Source organism: Saccopteryx bilineata, chromosome 1 (assembly GCF_036850765.1).
Source record: "Saccopteryx bilineata isolate mSacBil1 chromosome 1, mSacBil1_pri_phased_curated, whole genome shotgun sequence".
NCBI lineage: Eukaryota > Metazoa > Chordata > Mammalia > Chiroptera > Emballonuridae > Saccopteryx > Saccopteryx bilineata.
The window spans coordinates 121,877,980-121,904,084 of record NC_089490.1 but is presented as its reverse complement, the minus strand read 5'-3'; the positions used below and the strand labels follow the sequence as shown (position 1 = coordinate 121,904,084).

Here is a 26,105-nt window from a genome sequence, read left to right as displayed (position 1 = left end):
ACTTATCTTCCTCCACTGATTTGAAATGCCAAATTTATCCATGCTAAATAAACTTATGTGTGGGTCTATTTTGGACGTCCTACCTTACGTCCAAAGCTTTGTCTCATTAATGCAATTGTACAACCATACTGTCTCAATTACTGTAGTTTTCCTGTAAATTTTAATATATTTAAGGTCATTAGCTGTTTCTTTGTCTGTTTTCCTTGTGATCCTTTCATATTTTTCTCTTAGGTAATTTGAGATTGCTTTTCAAGTTCAACTGATTCTTGTTGATATTTTTATTAATTGATATAGTACTATAAAATTGAGATGTCTAGCCAAGAATAAGATATATTTCCTTATATATTCAATCCTTATTTTATTTTACTAAATAGAGTATTTAGTTTTTATTCAGATTCTGCACATTTCTTACTGAGATTACTCCTAGATATTTTATATGTTTTTGATGCTTCCATTTTTATACCCACTAGCATCTTGTTTTCATAATTATTTCTGTGGTTATTGTTTATATATAAGAAAGTTATTCATTTTATTTTTTATAGTAAGTCACTTTAAGTTTCTTAGAGTGCTTTTTGTTTGTTCAGTTTATCCTTTTGGGTTTTCTATATTTTCCCTTGGATGTTTATACATCCTATAAATAATGATAATTTGTTCTCTTTTCTAGTATTTTGTGTGGGCATGCTTTCAGTGTTTATTCAGTTTATCAGTGCTGGATTTCTGTCTCCTTCCTCTCCCTCTCTTTCTTCAGTTGAATCTCACCCCTCATCAGTTTCTAGCTCTGTGACCTTGGGCAAGTTATTGACAGGAGAAGAAAGTGGCACTTAGAGAGGGTAGTGATGAGACCAAGGATGCACACTCAAGAGTCTCTGGCTTCAGGGCTGACACTCTAAGCACTCTCTCTTCTGACCTCAAAGATGATTTTGGAAGCTTGCTTGCTTTCAGCATCTTTTCTTTTCCCTTGTCAGTCTGTTTATCTGTCTCTGTCTGTCTCTTCTTCTCTCCCTCTCTATTTTTTAATTTACTTTCTCCTTCTTCCTCTACTTTTCTCCTCCTCCACTTCCTCCCCCCTTTTCTCTCTTCCCCCTTCTTCCCTCACTTCTTTCCTACCTCTCTCCCTCCTACCTTCTCTAACTTCCTCTCTCTCCTTTTCACTTAGCCTCCCTTCCCCCTGCTTATTGTTTATGGATTCTCTAAATCTAGTCACTCAACCTCATCCCAGAATGCATCCTGTTTGAGTCATTGTGGTGGAAATCTGCCATTGATATAAAGGCATATAGCTTTACCATTATGGTGACTGGAAGCAGGTATGGTGGACCTTTGACTTGAAGAACAACATTTCATCATATAGCATTCCTATCTGTGAGGTGATTTTTTGTTGTTGGGGGCTTCCTGAATTGATTTGCTTGTTTGCCCTAACCACTTTTATCTCTTCTAGATTATTCCAAGTCCTTAATTCCTGCACTACTTCAAGAACTCTTGCTGCATATTCTCCTCTTATCCTTCTTTACCAGAAGGTCTCCAGTCTGACAGGAAACACAGCTCACTGTGAAAGTCTTAAATCAAATGAATCTGGTTTCTGGAAATGTCATTATTTTACAAGAGAGCATAGGAAAGGAGGGGAGGAAAATAGTTTAGATTTTTGTGGGGAAATGGAAAGTAAGAGGCAAAATAGAAGGTCTGTTCAGAAGAGAGGAAATGGTGATAGGTTTTAAAAATCAGTGTGTGTTAATTTTGCTCTATTTTCTCTGCATGAATCTTACTTCAGAGAAAGATTGACTACTCTAAACCAAGGCTTGTGTTAGTAAAGCACAGGTTTGTCATAAGTGGTTGAGATGAGGATGGTAAGGAATAGGAAAAGTGACAGAAATAGAAACATCTTACTTGAAAGTGAAAGAGCTTACAACCCTGCTTAACACATCTTCTTTTTTTTTATTTTTTAAAATTATTTTTATTTATTTATTCATTTTATTTTTTATTTTTTTTCTCTACCAGCCTTTTTATTTATTTATTTATTATTATTATTTTTTTTATAATTTTATTTTTTTAATGGGGTGACATCAATAATTCAGGATACATATATTCAAAGATAACAAGTCCAGGTTATCTTGTCGTTCAATTAAACACATCTTCTTTTATTCCACAAATCATTGTTCAGCTCCTACTATGATAGTAACTTTGAAGGGGGTTACAATGAAGGGTAAGGCCTAGTCTCTGACCTCCAATGTTGGTACCCAATGGGTCAGACAACTAAATACTGGTACTTGAGTATAGAGAAGGGTGCTGACTTGTTCCTCAAGTTTGGGTAAGATTTGAACTGGCACAATCTGAACCTAGGAAAGAGCATTAGAAATGGTTTTGGGTTTCAAGTTAGTTCTGAATGGTTGGTTTGAGCTGTACATGTGTAAGAAATGAAAGAAAATCTTGGGAAGCTAGGATGAGGTTCAGTGAGAGTTTGAGAGTCATTGTAAGTTCTTGGGTATGGAAGTAACTTGATCCCTATGATTAGGAGCACAAATCTGGTAGTGGCGGTGGGGCAGATTGGCAGAGGAAGGACATGAACTAAGACAGGCCTGCCAAGAGCCCTGTCTGGAGTGCAGATGATGGAAATAGCACAGAATAGGCAGATCTAAGACACTAAATAGAAAACCCTCCAGATTAAGAAATGATTTAGCAGGGCTTGTTGAGATGCTCCAGTGCTTCTCCCGACTCAGCTGGTATCTGGAGGCCTGAAGCTCACTGTGTTTTGAAATAGCCAAGTAGTCTGACAAGGCTATCAAGGACTACACCTGGGAAGAAGCACAGAAGCACAACCACCCCAGTTCACCTGGCTGATCCTACACCGCAAGGTGTTCAATTTGACCAAATTTTTGGAGGCCCATCCTGGTGGAGAAGTTGTCTTAAGGGAATAAGCCAGAGCTGATGCTACTGAAAACTTTGAGGATGTTGGGTAGTTTGGAGATGCTAGAGGATTGTCCAAAACAGATATCATTGGGGAGCCTCATCTAGATGACAGATCAAAGATAACCAAGCCTTTGGAAGTTCTTATTACTATTTTTGGCTCTCAATGTGGCTGATGGACCAACTGGGTGATCCTGGCAATCTCAGCTCTGATCATGACCCTGATGTATCACTTCTACCTGATGGAAGACTAAAAACTTCCTCAGAAGGCAATACAAGAAAAGACTGCTTTGTCTGAACAGGTGGTTGCCCAGTGGATAGAGCATTCCACCTGGGACACTGAGGACCCTGGTTCGAAACCCCGAAGTCACTGGCTTGAGCACAGACTAATCTAGCTTGAGCGTGGGCTCACCAGCTTGAGCATAGGGTCACTGGCTTGAGCATGGGATCAAAGACATGATCTCGTGGTCACAGGCTTGAAGCCCAAGGTTGCTGGCTTGATCCCAAGGTTACTGGCTTGAGCAAGGGGTCCCTGGCTCAGCTGGAGTCCCTCAGTCAAGGCACATATGAGAAAGCAATCAATGAACCACTAAAATGCCACAACAGTGAGCTAGTGCTTTTCATTTCTTTCCCTTCCTGTCTGTCCCTCTCTCTTTCGCTTAAAAAAAAAAAAAAAAAAAAAAAGAAGACTGCTTTGAACCACGGAGAGAGAAGTCAATGTTAACTGCTTTGACTCACAGAAACCTTTACCTGAAAAGTAACTTTAATACACCTGTTTCTCTTTCCTTCTATGTTAGAAAAATATCCAACCAAAAAGTACTGTGGTCCTATTTTCTCTAGAATTTTTGCAGTGTGCCTTTTTATTCATCAACTTTATTTTGATGTTCCATGACTACATTCTTTACTTATTGTAGCATGATCTTTACAAAATATATCTGGCTTTTCAAATATAAAAAATGACTTAGTAGAGTTAATGAAAGAGAAGGAAGATAAACAGTTAATAAGGTTTGAGCCTCAAATGCTAATATTCAAAGCTGGACTGGCAGGCAGATTTGTTATTTACATACGTATGTCCTGAGTTACAGAATCTAGGCTGGAATTGGGGTTCCTTCTGCCAATGGAGCCAATCATAATTTCATTAAAGATTTTTGCAGTTGTTAGATGGCAGTCTTCATGCATTTTCACAGCTCTTTCATTGGTTTTGAGTTGAATTGTCTTCAAGTGATTCTCCAGTAGATGCTCCAGTGAGTGTAAGTCAAAGCTATTACCAGTATGGTATAAACAGAAGAGGAGGTTGAAACCTATGTCAGGAGAAATACTGGCTGGCTTCCTTCTTTCTGTTTGCTAATACAAGATAACTATTAGAGAACTCTTTTATAACTAACCATCTATAATGAATGCTAGTACTAGTGAGCATGGAGGAGGGAAGAGGAGCCGTGGGGAGGGAAGGCTGGACTAGTTCTACATTAGCCGCTTTGTCAATCCCTCTGTTCTGGCCCATTGTCCAGTGGATGCTTGGTTAATCCTGTGGGGGTCTGGATAGATGGGAGGGGCAGGCTCCCTGATATATGATCCCCCTCCTCAGATAAACCAACTCAATTCTTTAACAACCACAAAGCGCTAATTCCAAGTGTACCCCTTACTCTGCAACATACCAAACACAGACACTCAAAGTGGAGCAAATACAATCAAGATATTTTTTCAATAGACATTTTAAAAAATGGGAATCTCTATATTTTCACTATGAGCAAATACCAAGATATAAATAGTATATCTGCTGGTGCCAGGTATCTGACCACTGATTTGTCAGCCCATATGGCCTGGACAGCTTCTTGTTGGAAACACATGCCCTTGGCTCCATGGACATTGCTAACATATTCCAGATATAAGAGCACCTGTGTGAGAAGTTATAGACCTTATCCCTGCTGGTTTCTGTATGGAAATAATTTTTCCAACATTTGTTTTGTGCTTTTTTGTTTTCTTTGTTGACAAAACACAAGTGTATTTACTTTCAGGCTTCAGTGCACTGAGTATTCGTGTCCTCCTATTTCACCTGTTTTTACTTTATGTTGAAAATGAATGTAATAATAATAATAACAGTTAACTGAGAAATGTGAAAGATTTGATGCAAAGGGATTGATATGTATGATCTTATTTAGCGGTCTTAGCTAACCTCTGAGGCAAATACTATTTTATTTCTATTTCCACTTGAGAAAATGAGGCTTAGAGAGTTTATGAGGACTTAATGGGTTAGAAAATTACAAATAAATTGATAAATGGACAGTGTTGATAATTTTGTATTTTGACAGTTAAGGAAATTATAAAATACTCATATGTAAGAAATAGGGGCAAAATTCAAATTCATGATAATTGGTTTTCAAAGCTAGTATTATACCAGCACATTTATGGATGATTCATAATTGAACTGTAACTAATACAGATGTGTCTCAAATCAAAGTTATTCAAAAAATTATAGCATAAAATATAGTTAATGTAAATATTCATCTGTACATACCAAAGGGTTTGTTCAATAATGCAAGAACTAAAAGTACTTGGGAACTAAAGGTTTTATTTATTTATTTATTTGTTAAATTAATAAAAAATAGCATATTCTCAGTTTAGCAAAGTTTTCTTTTTTTTAAATTTGCACATAATGACTATTTCAAAGCTTTTTAGAAAGTCAAGTATAAATTATTTAAAAAAACAATTCTGTGATGCCCCTACTTGGTTGGTATACCAAATACAAAAATAGTCTGCCTTTTGGTTAATTCAGCAATGACTGAAATAATTTATATTTACAAACAATAGCAGTAGCAATTAAAAATCACAGCCAATCCACCACAACACTGATGATGCACTGATCAAACATGTCTTTTCTAACAATTGTGAGAATTTCAAAACTGCATATGTCAGGCACAGAGAGAGTATTATTCCATGGCCAAGTGTTGCACAGCAGCCAACTTTGTAGAAAGTTGAATGAGAATACTTGGTAAACTCTAAAAATGTGGTGATTCTAATATTTGAATACTAAATTATAATAATTATTAAAAATTGTAGATTGTCAGTAGATAATCCTTTGTCAAAATAAAAATCAGAGTCTATGTGGAGTCATGTATTTATCTGTTAGGAATCAATAAGAGTTTTGCTGTTTGCATCATTTCATGTCCGTCTCTAGGACCTCTTGGTTTAGAATCCTTGCCAAAAGTGGTCAGGGCAGAAAGAGCAGAAGGTTAGATTTTAATAGCTGATTTGTTTATATATTTACTTAGAGGAGAGGGAGGGTGTTATTAATATTAACCCTTTAGCTTTAGAATATACACTAGAGTTTATGGAGTATTTCATAAACTCATCTTGATTTTGATTTAAGCACCCATAAATCTGGTAGGTGCGGTGGCAGCGAGCATCGGCATTTTATGCACAGCACCAGAGAAAGACTGACTTGCCCAGCATCAAACTTGCCAGTTCCTCAGCTTTTTGAATGTTCCTCCCCTCCATTTTGTCCATTCTTCACCAGCCAATATAAAGCCCTTCATAATCTAGTCCTTGCCTACCTTACTGCATGTAATCTATTGCATACTTATTTGCCAGGTATAGTCTGCCTTCTAACCATGCCAAATACTTGTGGCTTTGTTAATCATGCTAAGGGTTTCTCAAATTGAGGATTTAATGGGTTAGAGAATTACCAAATTTGTTGATAAATGGACAGTGTTGATAATTTTGTATTTTCTCAAGTAATAAGGACATTATAAAACACAACCATTTCATTAACGACTTGACATGTTAACATCAGAATGTAGAAAGGACATAATTTCAGGGGGACAAAAAAAGAGACTGCTCATTAAAATAAAATATAAAAGCCTCATTCACTGCCTGTATGTTCCTCTTTTTGCCAGACTGTTGAAAAATGTTCTGGACTGGCTCTGACCAGTGGAATTTGGGAACCTTGTGTCTTTGTCCACACTGTTTTCTCTGACAGGAATTCTCTCCTTTTCTCTTAGTCTTTGGCCTGTCTGACTAAGCCATCTCAGTTCTTTAGATCTCAATTTACATGTTGACCTTAGAAACCCTTTTCCCATCTCCAGTCATCTCTCTCACTCCACCCACCCTCCAGTTACCAGTTCTTGGCTGTGTTCCCTGCTTCAACTTCTCTGCACCAGTAATTGTCCTGGGGTTATTTGCTGTTTGTTCTCTCAGACCAGGGATGGTGAGATTCTAGAAGACAGAGACTGCATGTTTTATACCCTCATTCTCAAACATAGCATATAGTCTTTTGCACATACTCAGTGAGTGATAAGTAACAGATGAGTGAGTGAATAAATGAATGAATGAATGAATACTCGGTGCTCTTCATGTCCTTTGTTTGTGTCTTCTGTGACCTACAGTTTCAACCACAGATAATTTATTTGAACAAACACACTAATTGAATTAATGTATGAGTTTTGACCTCATTGGTTCTTCTATTTTTCTTTGTCAAGGAAAGCTAGCCTGGCCTGTGGTGGCGCAGTGGATAAAGCATCGACCCGGAAATGCTGAGGTCGCCAGTTCGAAACCCTGGGCTTGCCTGGTCAAGGCACATATGGGAGTTGATGCTTCCTGCTCCTCCCCCCCTTCTCTCTCTCTGTTTCTCTCTCCTCTCTAAAAATAAATAAATAAATAAATAAATAAATAAATAAGAGGAAAGCTATGTTCTCCATTACCAGAGTGTCTGGGAACAGTCTGTAGCTGCTGTCTGAAATACTTCCACGGATGACAGTGCTTCTCTTGGCTCTTCTGGTCAGCTCATGTGCTTCTTTTAGTCTGTTCACGTTTGGTTCACCATTTTGATTTTCACATTTTTATTTGTTTTGTGGCAAAAGGAATATTAAGACAGGCTATAAAGTCCATATGGAGAGTAATCAGCATTTTTTGTAGTCTGATCTTTCTAAATCCACAGAGATTTAGGACATTTTGACTTTTCATTGTTGTTCCTTTAAAAATATATACACTTTTTTTGCTCTTCAAAAATAATTTGTCAAAATATCTTACCTGGAAGGGGTAGCCACAGCTTCTATAAGATTCAGTGGTGATACAAGCACCCTCATTTGCTGACGTATGATCTCTAGGCAATGTGAGTGACTGGGTCAAGGATTTTTCTAGCTCACAAGACGGCTGTGATTCATGTCATTTCACTGACTTTGCTTGATCACAAGGGACACACTTCTTTGCCGTTTTCATAGAGATGCCTCCTGTAGACAGAGAACTGCTGAGAGCTTTTTCTAAAATTGTATGGCCACAGAAAGCCCAGGCAAGTTTCAGGCTGGGCTGGAGTCTACATCTTGGAAGAAACATTGTTTCATCTTCTTGAAACTCTCTCTCTTTCCTTTTCATAGTGTTTTCTTTTGTTATAAAAGTAACCTGTTTTTTTATAAGGTCAGAATAATAATAATAACCACAACTACTTATGAGTACAACATAAGTAGTAAAGATAACTCATGTAAAGATAACACTGGAAAACAATTTTTTTCATTTTCTGTTGCATGAGATTTTAGAACTGTTTCTATATATTTCTGCATTGCTGATTCCAAATCTGAAATCCATTCTTTGGTGTATGCTCTAGTTTTTATGCAATTTTAATTTCTTTTTGTTACAGTTAATGGCATGCATTAGTTTTTAAATTGGAGTTAAAAGGCAACGACTCTTGGATTGAACATAACCACAAGGCAATTAATGTTTTACAAGCATCACTTTTACATAATTGTAGTTGTTTTTAAATGTAAAAAGTTATTATCTGATAAAAACACCCTCTTATTTTGTTTTAAGATTGAATTATGGCTTCTTCAAGTAGGCGTAAATGTAAGAATAGTCCTGACACCTTCTGTTATATATGTGGCTGTTACACACTTCAATGTCAAAGGTGCAATATTTTATCATTTGTGACATATGCATATATTGCCTATTTTCAAGTCCCCCTTGGTGATCAAGACAAGAATTGAGCTCCTCATATTGTATGTCATAATTGTGAGGAAATGCTTTGTAACTGGAAAAAAGGAAAATGCAAAGGAATGCCTTTTGGTATTTTAGTGGTTTGGCATGAACCTAAGGACCACAGCAGTGACTGTTATTTCTGTCTGATCCATACAAAGGGCATCAGCAAGAAAAAATGGCATATGATCGCATATCCTAATACTCCTTCAGCAATACGACCTAACCCACACTCGGAGACACTCCCGATTTCAGTTTTCAATAGTTTTATTTCTCCTAAGGACGAAGAAAGTGAACATGGTGATCAGGTGTATTTTGATAAGATGCATGAGGAAATGGTTGTAGAATCTGAAGGGTCTTCTTCTGATGCTAAGCAGTCATTAACCCCTCAGCAGTTTAGCCAACCCGAATTGAATGACTTAGTAAGAATGACATAAAAATTGTCCTCAACTTTCTGAAGTATGAGGAGCATAACTGGATCATTTGTGTGGATCTTAAAATGGTAAATTTCCTGCTAGGACAACAGAGAGGTTCACGAAGTATCTTTGCTTTCTGTGTTTATGGAACAGCCAAGCTTGGGAGAAACACTGGACACAGAAGAGTGGCCAAAACGTGAAGCTCTGGAAGTAGGGATGCAAAATATTGTGAATGAACCTGTAGTTAATCAAGACAGAATCATTTTTCCCCCATTTCACATCAAACTTGGCTTAATGAAGCAGTTTGTTCAGGCTTTGAATAGAGAAAGTGAATGCTTTCAACATATTATTTCTGCTTTTCCTGCCTTGTCTTTCAAGAAGATAAAAGCAGGTATATTCGATGGACCTCAAATTTGAACCCTCATACATGACAAAGAATTTGCCAGGAAGATGAATAAGGAGGAGAAAGCAGCATGACAGTCTTCTGTGGCAGTTACAAAGAACTTCCTTGCCAACAAAAAAGCAGAAAACTATGAACTTCTGGTTCAAAGGATGCTGTTGGCTTTCCGCGACATTGGATGTAACATGAGCGTTAAGATTCACTTCCTGAACAGTCACCTTGATAAGTTTCCCAAAATTCTTGAAGCTGTTAGTGATGAGCAGACTACTGCTGGAGCATCAAACAAGATTGTCCTCAACAAGTACACAAACACAAGAGCTACACATGCAAATTTTTGCCTGAATAGAATTTAAATAAGTTTTGCACAAATTTTATGATTAAAATAAGTGTTTTAATATGTTCTATTTTGAAATTGTAGACAAATTCTGATACAATCATATCTTTTAGTGTATTAGTGTATTTACTGCATTATATAAATTATTATATTTTCACAAAGATGATGCCCAAGAAGACATTCTATTTCATTATGTTAAACTACATGTTGAAAATTTTACAATAAGATAAAAACCTAAAATCTTGAATTGCAAAAAAACTGTATCTTACAGAGGAAAACTAATGTGAGATTTGAGATCAGCACACTCGAACTAGGTAAGAACAAGTGCTTTTGTGGATGCAACAACAATTTTGTTCCCCAGTGTAGAGTGCCTGACTCACAGGATTGTGTTGAGAGCTAATTGGGGTAATACTGTATTTCCCCATGTATAAGAAGCTCTCATGTATATAACACACCTTAATTATGGGGTCTGAAATTTGAAAAAATATGTATTACATAAAGTTATTGAACTCAAGTTTAATTCATCATAAAATTCATACTCCTCCTCACTGTCAAAACTCCCATCCATTAGCTTGTCTTCATCTGTGTCTGATGACAAATCACTGTCTTTATATTAATTACCTTATCTTCAGTTCCATCTATGGCATTTGAAATGCCACACTTTTTAAATGAAAGTAAAAAAAACTACAACCACTGCATAAAACGTACCCAGTTTTTAGACCCCAAATTTTTCTAAAATAGGTGCATCTTATACATGGGGAAATACAGTATATACGAAAAGGGCTTTGCATAGTGTCTTGTGCATAATAAGAAATTAGTATTTTTCTGAATTTCTATCTTTTATCCTGTGTCCTCCTTTCTCCACTGACTCAATTCTACCCCACCCCATCCCCAACTTTGACATCTATGGCCCATCCTAGGTCTGATCTGTTTTGTATCCCTGTAGCAGACACTATTGGTTCTCTTGGGTTGGCTATAAGGAATGTGGCTGTGATTCAGTCTTTCATTATTAATAGAATAAAAAACGCTGAGAACCAAAGTTTGAGCCTTGAGACATAACTGTTACCTGTGGAAGAGAGACTTCAGTTCTTGTCTTTTCGAGAGAAAGAATTTAATTGAGACAAACTGCAGCAAGAATCGCAAGAGTTTATTGGCGGTGCAAGAATATGCTCAGAAAGGACTGGGTGGGCAACTCACTCATGAGAATGAGTTCCTCGGTTAGGTACAGAGCTTAGGTATTTATGGGGATTTTTTTCCCTGGACTTTCCCATTCCCATTTCTTCCCCAGCTGTTCCCTCTCATTTATTTCTCTTCACTCTACTGCTCTGCGGCTGATACCGTATCATGGAACTTGCAACCTCTGGGTGTCGTGCAACCTGTTCTGGCTTAAAGATTTATCTAGACCCTGTGGGGTGGAGGAAGTATCCCTTTCCCATTTGCCTGTCCTGGGTCATGTCTAACTAGCTACCTAACCTAATGAAACCACATTTAGATGATGGGATGCCTGATCTGTTCTGGTGCAGTGGATAAAGCATCGACCTGGAATGCTGAGGTTGGTTGTTTGAAGCTCTGGGCTTGCCTGGTCAAGACACATCTAGGAGTTGATGCTTCCTGCTCCTCTCCCCTTCTCTCTCTCTCTCTCTTTCTCTCTCTCTTTCTCTTGGAATGAATAAATAAAATTTAGAAAAAAAGAAAAAGAAAAATCTTATAAAAAATGATAGAAGGAAGAAGTTCTGTTTAGCCAAAAAAGAGAAGAAAAGTAAATAGAGAGGAGGTGGTTGGGTAAGTTGATACACTGCCAATAAGATCCTAGATAAAGGGGCTTGTAAGAAGGAAGGAGCTGGGCCACAGTGTCAAATGCCAGAGTGGACACGATGACTAAGAAATGTGGATAGGCCATTCTATTTGATTTGGTCACTCGGATATATCTGCAGACCTTGGAGGAGACAGTTTTAGTAAATACCACAGGCTAGAAGCAAGTGAAAATGCTGACGAAATAGAGGCAATAGTATTTTCATATGTTTGGTCTGTAGAAGTCCTCAGAGAATTTTGATATTTGAGGATTTTTTTTAGCTGAGTACAAATATAAGTATTTTTATGAACAGAAATTAAGGATTTAGTAAAGAAGACTTTTGAGGATGTTGGAGGGCAGGGATAATTGATAAATTTATATCAGTTGGAAGACAACTGATATAAAATAAGATAACTGAAAACAATAAGATTACAGAGAAAAAATGATTGTGTTACTTTTTAACTTTTAACTTGTTTGTCCCTTTTAATATTTTCCAGATTTTCTACAAGCATCTATTAACTTTTATTTTTAGTAGCTCTTATAAATGACTCAGATTTATAATAATAAAGTAATATAACTTCATGGCACTAAAAAGCTATAGAAACATACAAAATGAAAAATAAAAGTCCCTACATATCCTAATACCCATTTCCCTTTTTTGAAAACAATCATCATCAAAATTTTTCTTGGAAACTTTTCACACATTTTTAATGGAAATATACTGGGCATACAATATTACATTAGTTTTTGATGTATAACACAGTGATTTGACATTCAAATACCTTACAAAATGATCACCTCCTTAAGTCTAGTAACCATCTGTTATAATACAAAGTTATTACAATATTATTGACTATATTTCCAATGCTGTACTTACAGCTTCATAACTTATTTATTCTATTAAACTCATCTTCTCACCTCTGTCTCTTCTGGGAACCATAAGTTTATTCTTTGTGTCTGTGAATCTGTTTTGTTTGTTTGTTTTGCTTTTTAGATTCTACATATAAGGGAAATCATACAGGATTCATTTTTGTTATGGATGACTTATTTCACTTGGCATAATACTCTCTGGTTTCATCCATGATGTTACAAATAGCAAGATTTTATTCTTTTTATGGCTGACTAGTATTTCATTGTATGTACATGCCACATCCTCTATCCATTTCTTAACAGACACCTGGGTTACATCCATATATTGGCTATTGAGTGCTTGCAGCAGGGAAATTAAATAATGCTGCATTGAACATCAAGGAACTGTTATCTTTTCAAATTTGTATTTTTATTTTCTTTGTATATATACTCATAAGTGGAATTACTGAATTGTATGATAATACATTTTTAAATTTTTGAGGAGCCTCCATTCCTTTTTCATAGAAGCTGTACTAATTTATAGTCCCACCAATAGTGCATGAGGGTTACTTTTCCTCTGCATCCTTACCGACTCTCATTATTTGTTGTCTTTTCAATGATAGACATTCTGACAGGTATGAGGTGATACCTCATTTTGGTTTTTATTTGCATTTTTCTGATGTTTATGATGTTGAGCATATTTTCATATGTCTTATGGCCGTATGTATGTTTTCTTTGGATAGATGTCTATTCAGGTTCTCCCACCCCCTTTTAAGAGAGAGAGATAGAGAGAGGGAGGGACAGGCAGGGACAGACAGAAAGGGAGTTAAATGAGAAGCATCAATTCATAGTTGCAGCACTTTATTTGTTTAATTGCTTTCTCATATGTGCCTTGACTGGGGGGGCTGACTGAGGGGCTCCAGCTGAGCCAATGACCCCTTGCTCAAGCCAGCAACATTGGGCTTTAAACCAGCGACCTTTGGGTTTAAGCCAATGACCTAGCACTCAAGCTGGTGAACCCACGCTCAAGCCAGATGAGCCTGCTCAAGCCAACAAACTCAGACTTTAGAACCTGAGTCCTTAGCATCCCAGGCCAACACTCTATTCATTGCACCACTGCCTGGTCAGCCTGCCCATTTTAAATTAAGCTTTGCATGCATGCATATGTGTGTGTGTGTGCACGTGTGTGCGTGCACATGTATGTGTTCTATTGTATGAGTTTTTTATATATTTTGTATATTAGCCCCTTTATCATTTGTAAATGTTTTTTCCTTTTTAGTAGGAAAAAACTTTATATTTCAAAACTGTCACAAAATAGTGCAACTAGTATTTTTAGGTTTTGAGTGAGAATGATGTGGAATTAAGAAAATAGACTTAAAGAATTAAGGAATTAAAAGATGGGGTTGGGAGGGCTTTGCAATTATTGTTAGTAGAAATAGACTGTCTTAGCAGGAATAGGCCGCTTTTAAAAATTGCACTTTTTTTATAGGGCAAATTAATGACTTTTTTGATTACAGTTTTCAAGGCAACCCTAGAATTCTACCAAGTGTAGAACACCCCCACCATTTTTTTTTTTGTATTTTTCTAAAGCTGGAAACGAGGAGAGACAGTCAGACAGACTCCCGCATGCGCCCAACCGGGATCCACCTGGCACGCCCACCAGGGGCGATGCTCTGCCCACCAGGGGGCGATGCTCTGCCCCTCCGGGGTGTCGCTCTGCCGCGACCAGAGCCACTCTAGCACCTGGGGCAAAGGCCAAGGAGCCATCCCCAGCGCCCAGGCCATCTTTACTCCAATGGAGCCTCGGCTGCGGGAGGGGAAGAGAGAGACAGAGAGGAAGGAGGGGGGGGGTGGAGAAGCAAATGGGCACCTCTCCTGTGTGCCCTGGCCGTGAATCGAACCCAGGTCCCCCACACGCCAGGCTGACGCTCTACCGCTGAGCCAACCAGCCAGGGCCCCCACCATTTATTAACATCCTAACTTTACATAAAGAAGCCAGTCTTTCCAGGGAACATGGGGGGGTAGGATGAGCAAATACATGGAGGTGTGGGGAAGGGCTCAGCCTTTTGCAACCTAATCAGGCAAGTGAGGTGGGGGGTTGGGCAGACTGTCAGCTTACAGCCAATTCCCCACACCTCTGTCCCCCAGAAATCCAAACTCTAAAAACCCTGTTGATTTTTCAGTCCCCAACACAAAACCATAAAATATTATTAAAAAAATCATATATGAAGAAGTTAAACTTGGCCAAACCAGGCAGTGATGCAGTAGATAGAGCATTGGACTGGGGAAGCTGACTAGTGTAAGAGAAAAGGCTGTGGATACTGACACTTGGGGATCCTTCAGTGAAAGGCTGAGACCCTGATGGGTTCCAGTGGGATGAGGCCCAGCAATTGGTAATCACTACTCAAGCATAAAGAGCTTTTATTCAGCTGTTTAGAACCTCATTCTTAAATGTAAATGCACAGCTATGGAGTTGTAAATATTTCTAAATAACCTCTAATGTGAAAGACAAGAGATCGAAACAAACCAGTAAAAACACACACAAAACAGACAATGTGAGGAGAAGAATACATAACAAATGGTAGAGTTAGTTTCATAAAGAAAATATATTGCATTCACAAAGGATAGGAAACTATGAAAATCTTTTTAAAGAGATGAAAGAAGCAGCAAGATGGCAATGGAGTAGGCAGACGTTCCAACTTCCACCTCCCAGAACCAAAGTGGATTACAACTTAATTTTAAGAACAATCATAAAGAAAAGCCAACTTTGGGCTAAATCAAGAGGAATCTATAACCAAAGATCACCAAAGAAGCCACACTGAGACTGGCAGGAAAAGCAGAAAGGTGGAGAGGGCTTCCCAGCTCCCGGGAGTGAGTGGCAGCCTGGAGGGACTCACATGGTGGTGGGGTTTTACCAGAGAGGGAAGGGTCCTGGGCCCTAGGACTGAAGCCCCAGCCTGAAGCCCCAGAGACTAGAAGAGGCGTGTGGACAGCATTTAGCTACCAAACAAGTCAGAATACTGTTTGCAAGAAAGAGACAGATTTCTCAGACCCAGAATTTGTCTTAAAGGGACTGTGCAGAAAACCTCTTTCACAACCGCTCACCTGGGGCTCTGGGGAATGGGAAGAGCTGAGAGGACCGGAGTAGCAGGAAGAGAGTGTAATCTAGGAGGCACAGGGAGAAACACTTTGAGGGACAGCTACCCTAACTCCTGGGCTGAGTCACTCCCCAAATCTAAATTGAATATTTTTCTTGGAACCAGCAATAGCAACAAAGGGAAGCAGGTCACCAGCCAAATGGAAGCTCTCCTGCTACAGTCAGAGCAGAGTTGCTTAGAAGCAGGGAGCCATCAGGGGTAGAGTATTGAGTACTGAGGTCTGAACTACAATGCCACCCCCACACTGCTGAGTGCTTGCTGAAGGGTGAGTGGTGGTGGGACGCAGGAGCTCAGTCCTGTCCATGGGGGCAGAAGACGGGAGTCAGGCATGGCTATGGCCAAGATGCATGAACATAGTCATGCACGCAGGATCAGGGTGAAAGCCGGGGGACCTGCCCAGGATTGCAGCCTGGGCCATGCCAAAGCAGTCCCACCACAGGGGGCGGGATGGTGGCTGGGGGCCGGCCAGGGCTTGCAGACTGGGCATGCATATGCAGTCCTACCCACGGTGGCGAGGCAGAAGCCATAGTGACCGCAGCAGCAGGCTGGCACCGGCAATGTCCATGCCTCAACGCCCAAGGCAGTGGCAGAGGGGGTGGTGGGCATGTGGACAGACCCCACCTTGAAAACACAAAGGCCACACTCATTGGATTCCTGTGGCCACACCGTTCTGAGGGCTGAAAATAATGAAAAATATAAAATAAAAAAGAAGGTGGGATAGAACGACTCCTGAGGCTAAGGGGCAAGGCACATACAATACCTTACCTAACCCCTGATTTATAGTACTGAGCCCAACAAGTAGCCACCAATAAGAGGTCGTAGAAAGCGGATCTCACGGGTACCTGAACATTTAAACAAACATCCTCCATGCCGAAAGTAGAAAAAAGCCAGCCTATGTTGATATTAACAATGGCACCTGGGCTCAGCAGAGGCAGCAACAGGATCTGGATTGCCTGTTGCTTCAAAAAGATAGATAAAGGCCAGTCATAGGCAGTGACCCCCACTGGTCTGCACCAGGCTTCAGCCAAGAAGGTCCAGAGAGGGCACATCCAGAGGCCAGCTACAGAGAGCATCAGTTGAGGACCTAATAACCCTTGTTAGAGTGACATCTTAAGGAAGGGCTCCTCATACCTGACCCAGTTAAGATATAGAAAATGAAAAAAGAGGCTCTACAAGTTAAGGAGACCACAACTCGAACAAGCCTGCAAACCACAAACAGAAACAATGGGAAGACAAAGGAACAAAAAAAATTTCCAGAAAAAGATCTGGATGAAATGGAAGTAATCAAATTACTGAATGCAGAGTTTAAAATAATGATTGTTAGGATGCTTAAGGATCTCAAAGCTACAATGGATGGACTTAAGGAGGACCTAAATAAAGAAATTGTAAGCATCAAAAAGGACACTGAATACATAAAAAAGAACCAGACAGAAAAGACAAACACAATATCAGAAATGAGGACTACACTAGAAGGAATGAAAAGCAGGCTGGATGAAGCAGAGGATCAAATCAGCAACTTAGAGGACAAGATAAATGAAAGCATGGAAGCAGAACAGCAAAAAGAAAAGAGGACCAAAAGTCTGAGGAAACTCTAAGAGAGGTCTGTGACAACATGAAGAGAAACAATATCCACATAATAGGGGTTCCTGAAGGAAAAGAGAAAGAACAAGGGATAGAGAACCTGATTGAAGAGATTATAGCTGAAAATTTCCCTAAACTGATCCAGGAAAGAGTCATACAGGTTCAAGAAGTAGAGAAAACCCTATTAAAAAAGAACCCAAAGAGACCTACACCAAGACACAGAACAGACTTTACAACAGAAACACTTGGGGCCAGAAGAGAATAGCAAGAAATATTCAAAGTATTACAGAACAAGGAGCCTACAACCAGAACTTTGTTATCCAGCAAGGCTGTCATTTAAAATTTAAGGGGAAATAAAAAGCTTCCCAGACAAAAAAACAAAAACAAAAACACCCCTGAACAACTTAAGGAATTCATCACAACCAAACCAATGCTGCAAGAAATAAGGGGCCTGCTGTTGGCAGAACAAAGCAGGGAAGAAATCTAGTAAAAGGGGAATGTAGATTTAAAGAACAAAATGGAAATAAACAACTACATATCAATAATAACCTTAAATGTAAATGGATTAAATGCTCTAATCAAAAGACATAAGGTAGCTGAATGGATAAGAAAACAGGACCTGTACATATGCTGTCCACAGGAGACCCACCTCAAAAAATAAAAAAAAGATACACATAGACTGAAAGTAAATGGATGGAAAAAATATTTTATGCAAAAGGATATGGAAAAAAAAGCTTGTCACATACAATACTTATATGTGACAAAATAGACTTTAAAGAATATACTGTAGTAAGCGATTAAAAAGGTCACTATATAATGATAAAGGGAGCAATTCAACAGGGAGTGATAACCATTACAAATATCTATGCACCTAATATAGGAGCACCTAAATATGTAAAGCAGACTTTGATGGACATAAAGGGCGAGATCAACAGCAATACTATAATAGTAGGGGATTTCAGCGCTCCACTAACATCACTAGATAGATCCTCAAGAAAGAAAATTAATAAAGAAACAGCAGAATTAAGGGACACACTTTAATAGACCTAGATATCTTTAATTCAACTGGATTTAATAGATATCTTCAGAACCTTTCACCCTACAGCAGCAGAATATACATTCTTTTCATGTGGTCATGGTATATTCTCTAGGATAGACCAAATGTTAGGGCATAAAAGGAGCCTCAACAAATTTAAGAAGATTTAAATCATATCAAGCATCTTCTCTGATCACAATGGCATGAAACTAGAAATCAACTATAATAGAAAAACTGAAAAACACTCTAACACTTGAAAACTAAACAGCATGTTATTAAATAAAAAATGGGTCAACAATGAGATCAAGGAAGAAATAAAAAAATTTTTTTAAACAAATGAAAATGAACATACAACAACTCAAAATCTCTGGGACACAGCAAAACAGTCCTGAGAGGGAAGTTCATAGCATTACAGGCATACTTTAAGAACCAGAAAAAGCTCTAATAAACAACTTACCGCTGCAACTAAAAGAACTAGAAAAAGAACAGCAAGTAAAGCCCAGAGGAAGTTGAAGGAAGGAAGTAATAAAGATCAGAGCAGAAATAAATGATACAGAGACTAAAAACAAATACAGAGGATCAATGAAACCAATAGCTGGTTCTTTGCAAAGGTAAATAAGTTTGATGAACCTTTAACCAGACTCACCAATTAAAAAAATGAGAGGACTCAAATAAATAAAATTAGAAATGAGAGTGGAGAAGTAACAACTGACACAGCAGAAATAGAAAGTATTGTAAGAAAATACTATGAAGAACTGATGCCCCAAGATGGAACAACCTAGATGAATTGGGTCAATTCTTTGAAAAATATATATAATCTCTCAAAAATCAACCTGAAAGGATCAGAAAACCTAAATAGACTGATTACAACAGATGAGATCCAAAGTTATCAAAAAGCTCCCAACAAACAAAAACCCTGGGCCAGATATCTTCACAAGTGAATTCTACCAAATATTCAAAGAACTAACATATCTTTCTCAAGCTATTTCAAAAAATTCAAGAGGAGGAAAGACTTCCAAGCTCCTTTTATGAGGCGAACATAATTCTGATTCCAAAACCAGGGAAAGACAAAACAAAGAAGGAAAACTATAGGCCAATATCCCTGATGAACTTAGATGCTAAAATTCTCAACAAATATTAGCAAACTGGATCCAGCAATACATGAAAAAATCATACATCATGATCAAGTGGGATTTATTCTGGGGAGGCAAGGCTGGTACAGTATTTGCAAATCAATCAATGTGATTCATCACATAAACAAAAAGGAGAAAAACCATATGATAATATCAATAGATGCAGACAAAGCATTTGATAAAATCCAGCACCCATTTATGATCAAAACTCTCAGCAAAGTGAGAATACAGGGAACATACCTCAACATGATAAAGGCCATCTATGAAAGACCCACAACCGACATCATACTCAATGGACAAAAGTTAAAAGCAATCCCCTTAAGATCAGGAAGAAAGCAGGGGTGCCCCCTTTCACCACTCTTATTCAACATAGTTCCGGAAGTCCTAGTCACAGCAATCAGACAAGAAAAAGAAATAAAAGGCATCCAAATTGGAAAAGAAGAAGTAAAACTATCATTATTTGCTGATGATATGATACTGTACATAGAAAACCCTACCATCACAGTCAAAAACCTACTGAAACTGATAAATGAATTCAGCAGGGTGCCAGGATATAAAATTAATACTAAAAAAAGAGAGGCATTTTTATACACCAACAATGATCTGTCTGAAAGAGAAATTAAGAAAACAATCCCCTTCACTATTGCAACAAAAAAATAAAGTACGTAGGAGTAAATTTAACCAAGGAGGGTAAAGACTTGTACTCGGAATATTATAAAACATAGATAAGAGAAATAGGGGAAGATACCCTATTTCTGTGGAAGCATATACCATGTTCATGGATAGGAAGAATAAACATCATTAAAATGTCTATATTACCTAAAGCAATTTATAAATTCAACGCATTTCCTATCAAAATACCAATGACATACTTCAAAAATATATAACAAATATTCCAAAAATTCATATGGAACCAAAGAGGAACACTAATAGCCTCAGCAATATTGAAAAAGAAGAGTAAAGTGGGAAGTATCACACTTCCTGATATCAAGTTATACTACAAGGCCACTGTACTCAGAACAGCCTGGTACTGGCATAATAACAGGCATGTAGATCAATGGAACAGAACAGAGAACACAAAAATACACCCACACCTTTATGAACAATTGATATTTGACAAAGGAGGAAAGAGCATACAATAGAGTAAAGATGGTCCCTTTAACAAATGATGTTGGGAAAATTGTACAGCTACCTGCAAAAAAATGAAACTAGATCACCAACTTACACCATTCACAAAAATAAACTCAAAATAGTTAAAAGACTGAAATCTAATTTGTGAAACTATAAGTATCTTAGAAGAAAACATAGGCAATAAGCTCTCTATCATTTGCAGCAATATATTTGCTGATTTATCTCCACAAGCATGGGAAATGAAGGACAGGATAAACAGATGGGACTAAAAAGCTTTTGCACAGCTAAAGACAATATGTACAAAATAAAAAGACAAACCACACAATGGGAGAACATATTCAACAATACATCTGAAAAGGAGTTAATAACCAAAATTTATAAAGAACTTGTAAAACAAGGAAGATAAACAATCCGATTGAAAAATGGGCAAAAGAAATGAATAGACACTTCTCCAAAGAGGACATACAGATGGCCAATAGGCATATGCAAAAATGTTCAACATCACTAATCATTAGAGAAATGCAAATTAAAACCACAATTAGATACCATCTCACACCAGTCAGAATGGTGCCCATCAACAGAACAACACATAAGTGCTGGTGAGGATGTGGAAAAAAAGGAACCCTCCTGCACTGCTGGTGGGAATGCAGACTGGTGCAGCCACTGTGGAAAAGAGTATGGAGATGCCTCAAAAAATTAAAAGTGGAACCGCCTTTTGACACTCTCATGTTTATTACAATAACTAAGATATGGAAACAACTCAAGTGCCTGTCAGTGGCACATATATACAATGGAATACTATGGGGCCATGAAAAAGAAGGAAATCTTACCTTTTGCGACAACATGGATGGACCTAGAAACTATTATGTTAAGTGAAATAAGCCAGGCAGAGAAAGGAAAATATCATATGACCTTACTCATTTGAAGAATCCAAGGAAAAGTATGAACTGAGGAGGAGAATAGAGACAGAGGCTGGATCAAAGGATCCATAAGGAAAGCTTACAGAGGGAAAGGGGATGATAGGCTGATAGGATGGGATGAGAGTAGGAAAGCAAATCCTGGAGGGAAGGGGGGAGGGCGTTACAGGTAGGGGATGGGGGGGATGTACTGGGGAGCACAGGAGAGGGAAGGATGAATTCGGGGGGACATTAGAATCTATGTAAACATAAATTAATAATAATAATAATAAAGGTTTATAAATGAAACTAGGTAATACAACACTGAAAAGAGATGAAGGGAATTTCCAAGATGACGTGTTTATTGAGGCTAGCAAGAAAGCTCCCAAGTTAGAGTAGGAGGACCAAGGTTCTCAAAGAGAAATTGTTCTGACTGATTTCCTTTTTTTTAAATTTATTTTTATTTTTTTTTGTATTTTTCTGAAGCTGGAAACGGAGAGAGACAGTCAGACAGACTCCCGCATGCGCCCGACCGGGATCCACCCAGCACGCCCACCAGGGGGCGATGCTCTGCCCCTCCGGGGCGTCGCTCTGCCGCGACCAGAGCCACTCTAGCGCCTGGGGCAGAGGCCAAGGAGCCATCCCCAGCGCCCGGGCCATCTTTGCTCCAATGGAGCCTTGGCTGCGGGAGGGGAAAAGAGAGACAGAGAGGAAGGAGGGGGAGGTGGAGAAGCAAATGGGCGCCTCTCCTATGTGCCCTGGCCGGGAATTGAACCCGGGTCCCCCGCACGCCAGGCCGACGCTCTACCGCTGAGCCAACCGGCCAGGGCCACTGATTTCTTGATGTGTTTGAGTGCATAGAGGAAATTTCCAATTTTTTGAAAAATAAGAAGAGGAATTATTGAAAAAATCCATGAGAAAGAAAGTAAAGGAAGAAAATTAGGCAGTAGCTTACTGCAGGAAGAACAAATTTTATAAAGGTTACAAGAAGGGAAAATACAATGATAATGCAGTGCATGACTCAGCTATTAAGTAATACTTAGAGACATATAACATTGCTTCAACCAAAAACTTTTATGTAATTATATAGGGAATGTGGGGTGAAGAAAAGTCTATTCATGTCTGTTTGGGGTAGGATTAGAAAGTGATGTCTTCACCTTTTATAATATTAAGTAGTAAGATAATACAAAACATGGGAAGATAAAAACAGCACAATTTAAAGTAGTTTTAACATGGTACCTATTTGGCTTTGCTGAAAATAAAAATTAAAAAGAAATCAAAGATGGTGTAACATCGTTTCTGAAGCAAGAGGAGCCCCATTCTTATTTAATCTTTAATTCAGCAAATTCTGATAAAATTTATCCCAGAAAAATAATCATGGATCTGTTTATAAATCTAAGCATGAGAATGTTTACCCAAGATTTGTTTGTTGTATAAATAAGTTGTAAACAGACATACTAAATTCCCATTTCAAGAATAAAACTACTGAGCCCAGGCTGGTTGGCTCATTGGTAGAGCATTGGCCTGGCGTGTGGAAGTCCAGGGTTCAATTTCTGGCAAGAAAACAGGATAAGCGCCCATCTGCTTCTCCACCCTTCCCCCTCTTTTTTTTTCTATCTCTCTCTTCCCCTCCCACAGCTAAGGCTCCATTGGAGGAAAGTTGGCCTAGGCATTGAGGATGGCTCCATGGCCTCCTCCTCAGGCACGGAGAGCTCAGATCACAGCACAGCAATACCCGAGAGGGTCTAAGCATTGCCCCCTGGTGGGCATGCTGGGTGGATCCCCGTAGGGCACATGTGGGACTCTGTTTGTCCCGCCCCCCTCGCCCTTCTCACTTACTGCTATGTCTTTAGTTTCTAGAATTGTATTTGACACATACTACTTTGTAATAAATATTTGTTAAATACTTACTAAGGCAATAATTGAATTAATGCATAGGAAAACTGCATACAAAACAATCTATTAATCCTGGTTATCTCTGTGTAGAAGGATTATTGTGATAGTTATTTTGCCTATTTTTCCAAATCGCATTTTTGAAATTTTAAAAATTAAATTTATAAAATTTATAATTTTAAAATGTAGTACATTGACGTTTTAAAAACAAACATTAGTAAAAAGGAGAGGAATATCAGTCCATGAAATTGAGACTGATATAGTTTTGTAACTGCTCTAATTACCTCTGAACTTCCTGATGACTCAGACCCGAAGAATACTTAATGAATGGGATCAACGTAATTTTCATTGTTTGATAAGTAGAAGTGTATATTTTAATGCAGTTGTAAAACAATTTCTTGACAGTAAATTAAAAAAAAAGTTATGTAGATAAATAAGACAATGGATACAGAATACACATTATTTTCATTTTTATAGAAAATTGAATACTGTTCTTGATCTTCATTTATTTATTTATTTATTTACTGACCCTGAATAAAAACATAACCTAGTAATGTAATGTAACTTGATGGAGGCATTTCTACAGGATGGTTAATTAATTCTTATACTTTTTAACTTTTATATAGGAAGTATATAGGTTATACTTCCAAAAGTTGTTTTTAAGTCTAAAATGACCGAAATAATTTTTAACCTTGGCTTTCCCAATACATTTCCACCAGAATGTGAATCTGCCCTCTGAAAGCATGCTATATTCTGCTTTTCATTCTATAGCCAACCAGATACATTTCCCCCAAATCACAGGTTTTGTTTGCATTGAAGAATGTTGAGACAGCGAAGCACTTCCTTTTATCGCAGGTGTTGTGAAGGATTCCTCCTCAGCAGGTACTCCATAAACATTTGCTCCTGTTCCCTTTAATGGCCATATTCAGAATGACCTTTAGGTGAGGAGGCATCCATGGCTTGCTGTATATTTTCATCAGAGGTACTTGTACCATTTCCTTTAAATTTTTCCATAATGCTCTGCTATTACCCTGAATTATCACAGGACAACCATGCTTTTTATTTTTTCTTTTCTTTTCTTTTTTTAAGTTAGAGGTGGAGAGGCAGAGACAGACTCTTGCATGTGCCCCAACCAGGATCCACCTGGCAAGTGCCCTACTGGGTGATCCTCTGCTCATCTGGGGCTGCTGCTCTGTTACTCAGCAACCGAACTATTTAAGTGCCTGAGGCAGGCCATGAAGCCATCCTCAGCACCTGGGGCCAACTTGTTCAAACTGTTTGAGCCATGGCTGTGGGAGGAGGAGAGAGAGGGAGAAAGAAGGAGAGAGAGAGAAGAGGGAAGAGTGGAGAAGCAGGTGGCACTTCTCCTGTGTGCCCTGATAGGGAATTGAACCCAGAACTTTCATACGCTCTTAGGTTTTATTTTTTTTAACCCTGCCAGCATGAGTTTTGTTTCAGGGCTTGCAGCAGGTGACCAACTACAAAGGAATGTCCGATGAAGTCATGGATGGTTGAAGCTGGGTTGAAGCTGCTGACGATTGAAAATGCACCAACATCCATAATTAGTGGAAAAGCACCCCTGCACCCAGCGATAGCGGCAGCCAATCAGAAAATTCCCCACTACCCTTCCTACATCCCTAAACCCAGCCCTTAAATCATAGCCTAAGTCTGTAGCTGGGGCTGCTCTCCCTTACGAGACAGCCCGACAGGTTTCCTTTTATTAAAGCCTGTTACACCGGTCTTTTGGACTCCGATTGATTCTATCATTTGGTGCCGAAACGCGAGATGGTACTAATTGCCTGGACTAGGGGTAGTCAACCTTTTTATACCTACTGCCCCCTTTTGTATCTCTGTAAGTAGTAAAAGTTTCTAACCACCCAAGCTACAAGGATTCTGCCTGCCCACAGCCCGCCCCCAACACACATTAATATCACCTGGGTGACGGCCTCCACGTGGGCAGCACCATCTTTAACAAAGTGAGCATAATATAGTTTATCTGCCCAACAGTAGGTCTGTCCTAAAATAGGTATAGGGCATCGTGGCAGGAGAAGAAAGAAGAGTGTGCAAAGGAGACACCATGAATTAAACAAGGCAGTGGATCCGTGGCCAATAGGGAGGATATAAGACCATCAAAACCCACAACAGAGATCTTTAAGGGATGAGCAGGATCCAAATATTCGGGAAAGGCAGAGTAAGTGGCCCCTGTATCTATAAGAAATGAGATAGGCTTACCTGCTACTTGGATGGCTACCCTAGGCTCTTTGGTGGTGATGTGAGATGGCGCCAACAGCCCTGGGCACCTTCAGTTATCAGTGTCAAATGCCAGTAGGCTGGGCAAGGTTAGGTCACAGGTGGCTGGGGTAGGGCTAGAAGAGACTGAACCCTCTCTTAGAGGAGTGAGGGGGCAGTCTACCTTCCAGTGTCCCTTTATCCCACAGTGAGGACAAAGCCTTGGCAGGGGTTGAGAAACTGGACAGGCTTTTGCCCAATGACTTTTCTTTCCACACTTGAAGCAGGACCCTGGTGGAGTTTTACAAGGCCCTTTAGGGGCATTGGAGACTTTAAGGGCAGCTGCCAAGAGCTGGTATTTTGCCTGATCTCTTTTGGGCTGTCTGCCTTCTTCTGTT

At 38.8% G+C, this 26,105-nt stretch overlaps 1 protein-coding gene and 1 pseudogene across 1 annotated transcript in view; both read left to right on the top strand.

Moving 5' to 3' along the window:
- ST8SIA1 (ST8 alpha-N-acetyl-neuraminide alpha-2,8-sialyltransferase 1) overlaps window positions 1-26,105 on the top strand; it is a 193,255-nt gene that overhangs the window by 49,310 nt on the left and 117,840 nt on the right. The gene's annotated exons all lie outside the window — the stretch shown is intronic.
- Window positions 1,288-3,152, top strand: LOC136321006 (cytochrome b5 pseudogene; annotated as a pseudogene).